This window comes from Trichosurus vulpecula, chromosome 1 (genome assembly GCF_011100635.1).
Source record: "Trichosurus vulpecula isolate mTriVul1 chromosome 1, mTriVul1.pri, whole genome shotgun sequence".
Taxonomy (NCBI): domain Eukaryota; kingdom Metazoa; phylum Chordata; class Mammalia; order Diprotodontia; family Phalangeridae; genus Trichosurus; species Trichosurus vulpecula.
In genome coordinates this window covers 565,992,741-566,003,662 of record NC_050573.1, presented here as the reverse complement: position 1 = coordinate 566,003,662, position 10,922 = coordinate 565,992,741, and positions in this window count along the sequence as shown.

Here is a 10,922-nt window from a genome sequence, read left to right as displayed (position 1 = left end):
AATGTGGAGACAACTCCAAGAGAAAGAGCAGCAACCGAAAGCTACTGCGTTAGGTGAAGAGAAAGCAAGGAGAGAAAGCGGCCTGCAACACAGCTTTCAAGTAGCTTGGAATACGGCCGAGTTCCTGCGCAATGAACTTTCTGGGATTCTAGCCTAAGGAAAAGACCCATTGAGCAAATGCGCCATTGACCCCCAATTTTCTCAGCGGAATCCGAATCACCGTATTGCTCTTTGCAGGGGACAGGGACCTTGATGCATTTGGCCATGCTCTTCAGCTGGATCTCTTTCAGTCAAGTTGCAAAGTGCAGATTCGTCGTGCCCCATTGACTTCAATGAGGCGAAAGGTTGAATGTGCAGACAACTCCAAGAGAAAGAGCAGCAAGCGAAAGCTACTGCGTTAGCAGAAGAGAAAGCAAGGAGAGAAAGCGGCCTGCAACACAACTTTCAAGTAGCTTGGAATACGACCGAGTTCCTGCGCAATGAACTTGCTGCCATTCAAGTCTAAGGGAAAAGACCCATTGGGCAAATGGGCTATTTGCCCCCAACTTTCTCAGCGGACTCCGAATCACAGTATTGCTCTCTGCAGGGGAGAGAGACCTTGATGCATTTGGACATGCTGTTCAGCTGGATCTTTTTCAGTCAAGTTGCAAAGTGCAGATTCGTCGTCCCCCATTGACTTCAATGGGGCGAAAGGTTGAATGTGCAGAGAACTCCAAGAGAAAGAGCAGCAAGCGAAAGCTACTGCGTTAGGTGAAGAGAAAGCAAGGAGAGAAAGCGGCCTGCAACACAGCTTTCACGTAGCTTGGAATACGGCCGAGTTCCTGCGCAATGAACTTTCTGGGATTCTAGCCTAAGGAAAAGACCCATTGAGCAAATGCGCCATTGACCCCCAATTTTCTCAGCGGAATCCGAATCACCGTATTGCTCTTTGCAGGGGACAGGGACCTTGATGCATTTGGCCATGCTCTTCAGCTGGATCTCTTTCAGTCAAGTTGCAAAGTGCAGATTCGTCGTGCCCCATTGACTTCAATGAGGCGAAAGGTTGAATGTGCAGACAACTCCAAGAGAAAGAGCAGCAAGCGAAAGCTACTGCGTTAGCAGAAGAGAAAGCAAGGAGAGAAAGCGGCCTGCAACACAACTTTCAAGTAGCTTGGAATACGACCGAGTTCCTGCGCAATGAACTTGCTGCCATTCAAGTCTAAGGGAAAAGACCCATTGGGCAAATGGGCCATTTGCCCCCAACTTTCTCACCGGACTCCGAATCACGGTATTGCTCTTTGCATGGAACAGGGACCTTGATGCACTTGGCCATGCTGCTCACCTGGATCTCTTTCAGTACAGTTGCAACGTTCAGATTCGTCGTCCCCCGTTGACTTCAATGGGGAGAAAGGGAAAATGTGCAGTCAACTCCAAGAGAAAGAGCAGCAAGCGAAAGCTACTGCGTTAGGTGAAGAGAAAGCAAGAAGAGAAAGCGGCCTGCAACACAGCTTTCACGTAGCTTGGAATACGGCCGAGTTCCTGCGCAATGAACTTTCTGGGATTCTAGACTAAGGGAAAAGAGCCACTGAGCAAATGTGCCATTGGCCCCCAACTTTCTCAGCGGAATCCGTATCACCGTATTGCTCTTTGCAGGGGACAGGGACCTTGATGCATTTGGCCATGCTGTTCGGCTGGATCTCTTTCAGTCAAGTTGCAAAGGGCAGATTCGTCGTGCCCCATTGACTTCAATGTGGCGAAAGGTTGAATGTGCAGACAACTCCAAGAGAAAGAGCAGCAAGCGAAAGCTAATGCGTTAGCTGAAGAGAAAGCAAGGAGAGAAAGCGGCCGGCAACACAGCTTTCAAGTAGCTTGGAATACGGCCGAGTTTCTGCGCGATGCACTTGCTGCCGTTCTAGCCTATGGGAAAAGATCCATTGGGCAAATGGGCCATTCGCCCCCAACTTTCTCAGCTGACTCCTAATCACGGTATTGAACCCTGCAGGGGACAGTGACATTGATGCATTTGGCCATGCTGTTCAGCTGGATCTCTTTCAGTCAAGTTGCAAAGTGCAGATTCGTCGTCCCCTATTGACTTCAATGGGGCGAAAGGGAAAATTTGCAGACACCTCCAAGAGAAAGAGCAGCAAGCGAAAGCTAATGCGTTAGCTGAAGATAAAGCAAAGAGAGAAAGCGGCCTGCGACACAAGTTTCACGTAGCTTGGAATACGGCCGAGTTCCTGCGCAATGAACTTGCTGCCATTCTAGCCTATGGGAAAAGACTCATTGGGCCAATGGGCCATTGGCCCCCAACTTTCTCAGCGGACTCCGAATCACGGTATTGCTCTTTGCAGGGCACAGGGACCATGATGCATTTAGCCATGCTGTTCAGATGGATCTCTTTCAGTCAAGTTGCAAAGTGAAGATTCGTCGTTCCCCATTGACGTCAATGGGGCAAAAGGGAAAATGTGCAGAGAACTCCAAGAGAAAGAGCAGCAAGCGAAAGCTAATGCGTTAGCTGAAGAGAAAGCAAGGAGAGAAAGCGGCCGGCAACACAGCTTTCAAGGAGCGTGGAATACGGCCGAGTTCCTGCGCGATTCACTTGCTGCCGTTCTAGCCTATGGGAAAAGACCCTTTGGACAAATGGGCCATTGGCCCCCAACTTTCTCAGCGGACTCCGAATCACAGTATTGCTCTTTGCAGGGGACAGGGACCTTGATGCATTTGGCCATGCTGTTCAGCTGGATCTCTTTCAGTCAAGTTGCAAAGTGCAGATTCGTCGTCCCCCGTTGACTCCAATGGGGAGAAAGGGAAAATGTGCAGTCAACTCCAAGAGAAAGAGCAGCAAGCGAAAGCTACTGCGTTAGCTGAACGGAAAGCAAGGAGACAAAGCGGCCGGCAACACAGCTTTCAAGTAGCTTGGAATACGACCGACTTGCTGCGAAATGAACTTGCTGCCATTCTAGCCTATGGGAAAAGACAAATAGGGCAAATGGGCCATTGGCCCCCAACTTTCTCAGCGTACTCCGAATCACCGTATTGGTCTTTTCAGGTGACAGGGCCTTTCATGCATCTGGCCATGGTGTTCAGCTGGATCTCTTTCAGTCAAGTTGCAAAGTGCAGATTCGTCGTCCCCCATTGACTTCAATGGGGCGAAAGGTTGAATGTGCAGACAACTCCAAGACAAAGAGCAGCAAGCGAAAGCTACAGCGTTACCTGAAGAGAAAACAAGGAGAGAAAGCAACCTGCAACACAGCTTTCAAGTAGCTTGGAATTCGGCCGAGGTCCTGCGCAATGAACTTGCTGCCATTCTAGCCCATGGGAAAAGACTCATTGGGCAAATGGGCCATTGGCCCCCAACTTTCTCAGCGGACTCCGAATCACAGTATTGCTCTTTGCAGGGGACAGGGACCTTGATGCATTTAGCCATGCTGTTCAGCTGGATCTCTTTCAGTCGAGTTGCAAAGTGCAGATTCCTCGTCCCCCGTTGACTTCAATGGGGAGTAAGGGAAAATGTGGAGACAACTCCAAGAGAAAGAGCAGCAACCGAAAGCTACTGCGTTAGGTGAAGAGAAAGCAAGGAGAGAAAGCGGCCTGCAACACAGCTTTCACGTAGCTTGGAATACGGCCGAGTTCCTGCGCAATGAACTTTCTGGCATTCTAGCCTAAGGAAAAGACCCATTGAGCAAATTGCGCCATTGACCTCCAACTTTCATCAGCGGAATCCGAATCACCGGTATTGCTCTTGCAGGGGACAGGGACCTTGATGCATTTGGCCTTGCTCTTCAGCTGGATCTCTTTCAGTCAAGTTGCAAAGTGCAGATTCGTCGTGCCCCATTGACTTCAATGAGGCGAAAGGTTGAATGTGCAGACAACTCCAAGAGAAAGAGCAGCAAGCGAAAGCTACTGCGTTAGCAGAAGAGAAAGCAAGGAGAGAAAGCGGCCTGGAACACAACTTTCAAGTAGCTTGGAATACGACCGAGTTCCTGCGCAATGAACTTGCAGCCATTCAAGTCTAAGGGAAAAGACCCATTGGGCAAATGGGCCATTTGCCCCCAACTTTCTCAGCGGACTCCGAATCACAGTATTGCTCTCTGCAGGGGAGAGAGACCTTGATGCATTTGGACATGCTGTTCAGCTGGATCTCTTTCAGTCAAGTTGCAAAGTGCAGATTCGTCGTCCCCCATTGACTTCAATGGGGCGAAAGGTTGAATGTGCAGAGAACTCCAAGAGAAAGAGCAGCAAGCGAAAGCTACTGCGTTAGCTGAAGAGAAAACAGGGAGAGAAAGCAGCCTGCAACACAGCTTTCAAGTAGCTTGGAATACGGCCGAGTTCCTGCGCAATGAACTTGCTGCCATTCTAGCCTAAGGGAAAAGAACCATTGGGCAAATTGGCCATTGGCCTCCAACTTCCTCAGCGGACTCCGAATCACGGTATGGCTCCTTGCAGGGCACAGGGACTTGGATGCATTTGGCCTTGCTGTTCAGCTGGATCTCTTTCAGTCAAGTTGCAAAGTGCAGATTCGTCGTCCGCCATTGTCTTCAATAGGGGAAAGGGAAAACGTGCAGACAACTCCAAGAGAAAGAGCAGCGAGCGAAAGCTACTGCGTTAGCTGAAGAGAAGGCAAGGAGAGAAAGCGTCCTGAAACATAGCTCTCAAGTAGCTTGGAATACGGCCGAGTTCCTGCGAAATGAATTTGCTACCATTCAAGCCTATGGGGAAAGACCCATTGCGCAAATGTGCCATTTGCCCCCAACTTTCTCACCGGACTCCGAATCACGGTATTGCTCTTTGCATGGAACAGGGACCTTGATGCACTTGGCCATGCTGCTCACCTGGATCTCTTTCAGTACAGTTGCAACGTTCAGATTCGTCGTCCCCCGTTGACTTCAATGGGGAGAAAGGGAAAATGTGCAGTCAACTCCAAGAGAAAGAGCAGCAAGCGAAAGCTAATGCGTTAGGTGAAGAGAAAGCAAGAAGAGAAAGCGGCCTGCAACACAGCTTTCACGTAGCTTGGAATACGGCCGAGTTCCTGCGCAATGAACTTTCTGGGATTCTAGACTAAGGGAAAAGAGCCACTGAGCAAATGTGCCATTGGCCCCCAACTTTCTCAGCGGAATCCGTATCACCGTATTGCTCTTTGCAGGGGACAGGGACCTTGATGCATTTGGCCATGCTGTTCAGCTGGATCTCTTTCAGTCAAGTTGCAAAGGGCAGATTCGTCGTGCCCCATTGACTTCAATGGGGCGAAAGGTTGAATGTGCAGACAACTCCAAGAGAAAGAGGAGCAAGCGAAAGGTAATGCGTTAGCTGAAGAGAAAGGAAGGAGAGAAAGCGGCCGGCAACACAGCTTTCAAGTAGCTTGGAATACGGCCGAGTTTCTGCGCGATGCACTTGCTGCCGTTCTAGCCTATGGGAAAAGATCCATTGGGCAAATGTGCCATTCGCCCCCAACTTTCTCAGCTGACTCCTAATCACGGTATTGAACCCTGCAGGGGACAGTGACATTGATGCATTTGGCCATGCTGTTCAGCTGGATCTCTTTCAGTCAAGTTGCAAAGTGCAGATTCGTCGTCCCCCATTGCCTTCAATGGGGCGAAAGGTTGAATGTGTAGACAACTCCAAGAGAAAGAGCAGCATGTCAAAGCTAATGCGTTAACTGATGAGAAAGCAAGAAGAGAAACCGGCCTGCAACAAAGCTTTCAAGTAGCTTGGAATACGGCCGAGTTGCTGCGCAATAAACTTGCTGCCATTCTATTCTATGGGAAAAGACAAATTGGGCAAATGGGCCATTGGCCCCCAACTTTCTCAGCGGACTCCGAATCACCGTATTGGTGTTTTCACGTGACAGGGACCTTGAAGCGTTTGGCCATGCTTTTTAGCTGGATCTCTTTCAGTCTAGTTGGAAAGTGAAGATTCGTTGTCCCCCATTGACTTCAATGGGGGAAAGGGCAAATGAGCAGACAACTCCAAGAGAAAGAGCAGCAAGCGAAAGCTACTGCGTTAGCTGAACAGAAAGCAAGGAGAGAAAGCGGCCTGCAACAGAGCTTTCAAGTAGCTTTGAATACGACCGTGTTGCTGCGCAATGAACTTGCTGCTATTCTAGCCTATGGGAGAAGACAAATTGGGCAAATGGGCCATTGGCCCCCAACTTTCTCAGCGCACTCCTAATCACCGTATTGCTCTTTTCAGGTGACAGGGCCCTTGATGCATCTCGCCATGCTGTTCAGCTGGATCTCTTTCAGTCAAGTTGCAAAGTGCAGATTCGTCGACCGCCATTGTCTTCAATGGGGGAAAGGGAAAATGTGCAGACAACTCCAAGAGAAAGAGCAGCGAGCGAAAGCTACTCCGTTAGCTGAAGAGAAAGCAAGGAGAGAAAGCGGCCTGCAACACAGCTTTCAAGTAGCTTGGAATACGGCCGAGTTGCTGCGCAATGAATTTGCTACCCTTCTAGCCTATGGGAAAAGAACCATTGGGCAAATGTGCCATTTGCACCCCACTTTCTCAGCGGACTCCGAATCACGGTATTCCTCTTTGCAGGGGGACAGGGACCTTGATGCATTTGACCATGCTGTTCAGCTGGATCTCTTTCAGTCAAGTTGCAAAGGGCAGATTCGTCGTGCCCCATTGACTTCAATGGGGCGAAAGGTTGAATGTGCAGACAACTCCAAGAGAAAGAGCAGCAAGCGAAAGCTAATGCGTTAGCTGAAGAGAAAGCAAGGAGAGAAAGCGGTCGGCAACACGGCTTTCAAGTAGCTTGGAATACGGCCGAGTTCCTGCGCAATGAACTTGCTGCCATTCTAGCCTAAGGGAAAAGACCCATTGGGCAAATGTGCCATTTGCCCCCCACTTTCTCAGCGGACTCCGAATCACGGTATGGCTCCTTGCAGGGCACAGGGACTTTGATGCATTTGGCCATGCTGTTCAGCTGGATCTCTTTCAGTCAAGTTGCAAAGTGCAGATTCGTCGTCCCCCATTGTCTTCAAAGGGACGAAAGGGAAAATGTGCAGACAACTGCAAGAGAAAGAGCAGCAAGCGACAGCTACTGCGTTAGCTGAAGAGAAAGCAAGTAGAGAAAGCGGCCTGCAACACAGCTTTCAAGTAGCTTGGAATACGGCCGAGTTCCTGCGCAATGAACTTGCTGCTATTCTAGCCTATGGGAAAAGACCCATTGGGCAAATGGGCCATTGGCCCCCAGCTTTCTCAGCGGACTCCGAATTACGGTATTGCTCTTTGCAGGGCACAGGGACCTTGATGCGTTTGGCCATGCTGTTCACCTGGATCTCTTTCAGTCAAGTTGCAACGTGAAGATTCGTCGTCCCCTATTGACTTCAATGGGACGAAAGGGAAAATGTGCAGACAACTCCAAGAGAAAGAGCAGCAAGCGAAAGCTAACGAGTTAGGTGAACAGAAAGCAAGGAGAGAAAGCGGCCTGCAACACATCTTTCAAGTAGGTTGGAATACGGCCGAGTTGCTGTGCAATGAACTTCCTGCCTTTCTAGCCTATGGGAAAAGAACTATTGGTCAAATGTGCCATTTGCCCCCCACTTTCTCAGCGGACTCCGAATCACGGTATGGCTCCTTGCAGGGCACAGGGACTTTGATGCATTTGGCCATGCTGTTCAGCTGGATCTCTTTCAGTCAAGTTGCAAAGTGCAGATTCGTCGTCCCCCATTGTCTTCAAAGGGACGAAAGGAAAAATGTGCAGTCAACTGCAAGAGAAAGAGCAGCAAGCGACAGCTACTGTGTTAGCTGAAAAGAAAGCAAGGAGAGAAAGCGGCCTGCAACACAGCTTTCAAGTAGCTTGGAATACGCCCGAGTTGCTGCGCAATGAGCTTGGGGCCCTTCTAGCCTATGGGAAAAGACCAATTGGGCAAATGGGCCATTTGCCCTCTACTTTATCAGCGGACCCCGAATCACGGTTTTGCTCTTTGCAGGGGACAGGGACATTGATGCATTTGGCCATGCTGTTCAGCTGGATCTCTTTCAGTCAAGTTGCAAAGTGAAGATTCGTCGTCCCCCATTGACTTCAATGGGAAGAAAGGGAAAATATGCAGACAACTCCAAGACAAAGAGCGGCAAGCGAAAGCTCCTGCGTTACCTGAAGAGAAAGCAAGGAGAGAAAGCGGCCTGCAACACAGCTTTCAAGTAGCTTGGAATACGGCCGAGTTCCTGCGCGATGAACTTGCTGCCATTCTAGCGGGAAGAAACCCAAAATCAGAAGATATCCAGAAACTCAGGCTCATCTGGTAAAGCACCTATTCTCATTCAGTGTACTTGTAAGCTGCCATCGATGCTAAGCGGTGGGAGGAGGAGGCAGAGGGAGAGGGAAAGATTCCCCTTTCTCCCTTTTTGACATCCAATTGAGAGCTGTCCACGAGAAGATGAGAGAGGGGGAGGGCGGAAGGAGGGAAGGCCTTTACAGCTATTCTTACAGCCTATTGAGAGGGCCAGTTTTCATCTCCAGCACAACCCCAATCTGAGGGACCGAAGGCCCAATCAGAAATTACTGCGTGGTGCCTGTTTCTTAGTAACATACTTGAGTGTATTTTCACCAAGAGTTACACAGTTTTGTGGGAAATGCCCCAGTTACTAGTGGACTGGGGCCTGGTCCACCCCTACCACATCTTTATCGGTAGTTTTATCGAGTATCTTATAGCTCTAGACGCTTCCTTTTTCTTGTGGAAGAGGGAAGACAGGTACAGGTGGCACTTGGAAGAATTGTATTTCTTACCTTTGGTGACTGGTCTACGTAGCTTCTCCAAAAACACTAAACTACAAAAAAAATCCTAGAATCTCTTTTATTAGAACTGAAAGTTCAACTCAGAGGTCAACTAACCTAACCTCTCATTTTACAGAGGAGAAAAGACGGTCCAGAGGAAGGAAAGGAGCTATCCATGGCCACACTGTTAGTGGCAGAGCTGGGATGTCAGGGTTTTGTGTGCTTCTGGGAAAATTTCCTTTCACCAAAGGTGATTTTGGTTTATAAGTCACTCTCAATTGGCCCAAGACCTCCAAATGCATTGTGTGTTTCTCCTCTAGTTTGGGGCATCTGTTCTAGCAAGAGGTCTAGACTCTTTGGAGAGCAGGTTGTATTTGTGGACAAAGGACTCACCATCTTTGGAGTCAGAGTACCTGGGTCCACATTCCTACTCTCCTTCCTAGCTGTTTGACCTGAAGCAAGTCATTTCTCACTTGATCTTCCTCACCTTTAAAATAGGAATAAGATGGGGGCAGCTAGGTGGCACAGTAAGTAGAGCACCGGCCCTGGAGTCAGAAGGACCTGAGTTCAAATCTGGCCTCACACATTGGACACACTTACTAGCTATGTGACCTCGGGCAAGTCACTTAACCCCAATTGCCCTGCATTCCCCCTTGCAAAAAAAAAATAGGAATAAGATGATCTCTAAGGTCCCTTCTGGCTCCAGATTATCTAATCTTAAAGCACAAGGAAAGAATATTTCCAGGGAAAGAGAGTGAATATTATTTGGAGGCTATGATTTGTTGGAATGTTCTATTACTGATGGATAAAACACAAACTTTGGTTCTTCTCCAGTGCTACCAAATTTCTTTTCTCAAAACTTGGAAAACTGAGGCAGTTAGTTATCCATACAGTTCTCCACACTGAAAGAAAGGGGAAAGGCAACAAATTATTTAGGTATGTTAAGGAAAACTTGGTTCTTATAAAAACTTGGACCATCACTTCTGAGACATTTTGGTTTAACAGCTTAAATTTCATCCTTGACTCCTCACTCTCACTCCCCCCCATTTTCAATCAGTGCCAAGTCCTGTCAATTTTACTCTTCATTGTATCTCTTATATATGTTCTACTCTGACACCGACCCATTCTGCTGCAGGCCTTTATCATCTCATGCCCAGGCTATTGCAGTAGCCTGTTGGTGGGTCAGCCTGCCTCAAGTCTGTCCCTAATCCAGTCCATCCTCCACTCAGCTGTCAAATTAGATCTTCCTAAAATGCAGATCTATGTCACTCTCCTATTCAATATTCATGTGACTCCCCATCACTTCCAGGATCAAATATAAAATCCTCTGGTGGCCTAAGCCTTTCATTACTTGGGCCACTCCTACTTTTACAGTCTTCTAACATCTTACTCTCCTCCATGTATTATTCAATCCAGTGATGCCGGACTTGTTGCAATTCCTTGAACAAGACAACCTGTTTCCTGACTCTAGGAATTTTCACCAGGAATTACTGTGAAATTTTCACTGGGAATTCCAAGCCTGGAATTCTGTCCTTCCTCTTCTCTACTTTCTGGCTTCCTTCAAGTCCCAGCTAAAATTCCACCTTCTACAAGACTTTCCCTGGCCAAATAAGTCATGGTATAAGAAGCTAATGGAATACTATCATGCTGTAAGAAATGCTGAAAGGTTATGGTATATGGTTTTGGAAAAAAAAATTGGGAAGGACTGTATGAACTGATGCAAGGTGAAGTAAATAGAAACAGAACAATTTATACAGTAACAATATTGTAAAGATAAACAAATCTGAAAGACTTAGGAATTCTGATCAACACAATGACCAACCACAAATCCAAAGGACTCATGAAGAAAAATGATATCCACCTCCTGATAGAGAGCTGATGGGCTCAGAGTGCGGTGAAGCATATTTTTTCTTTTTTTTTTTTGGTGGGGGGGGACATGGCTAATGTGGGATTTTGTTTTGCTAAACATATATGTAACAGATTTTGTTTTTCTTCTCAATTGGTGGAGAGGAACATGGAAGGAAGAAAATTGAAAATTGAAAAAGCTTTTTCCAGTCCCCTTTAATGTTAATGCCTTCCCTGTTGATTATCTCCATTTTATCCTTTGTGTATCTTGTTTGCACATAGTTTGCACTTTGTCTCTTTCATTAGACTGTGAGCTCCTTGAAAGCAGGTTCCTTCCCCTTTTCTTGTATACTCAGCCCTCATCAGCCTGGCATGTGGT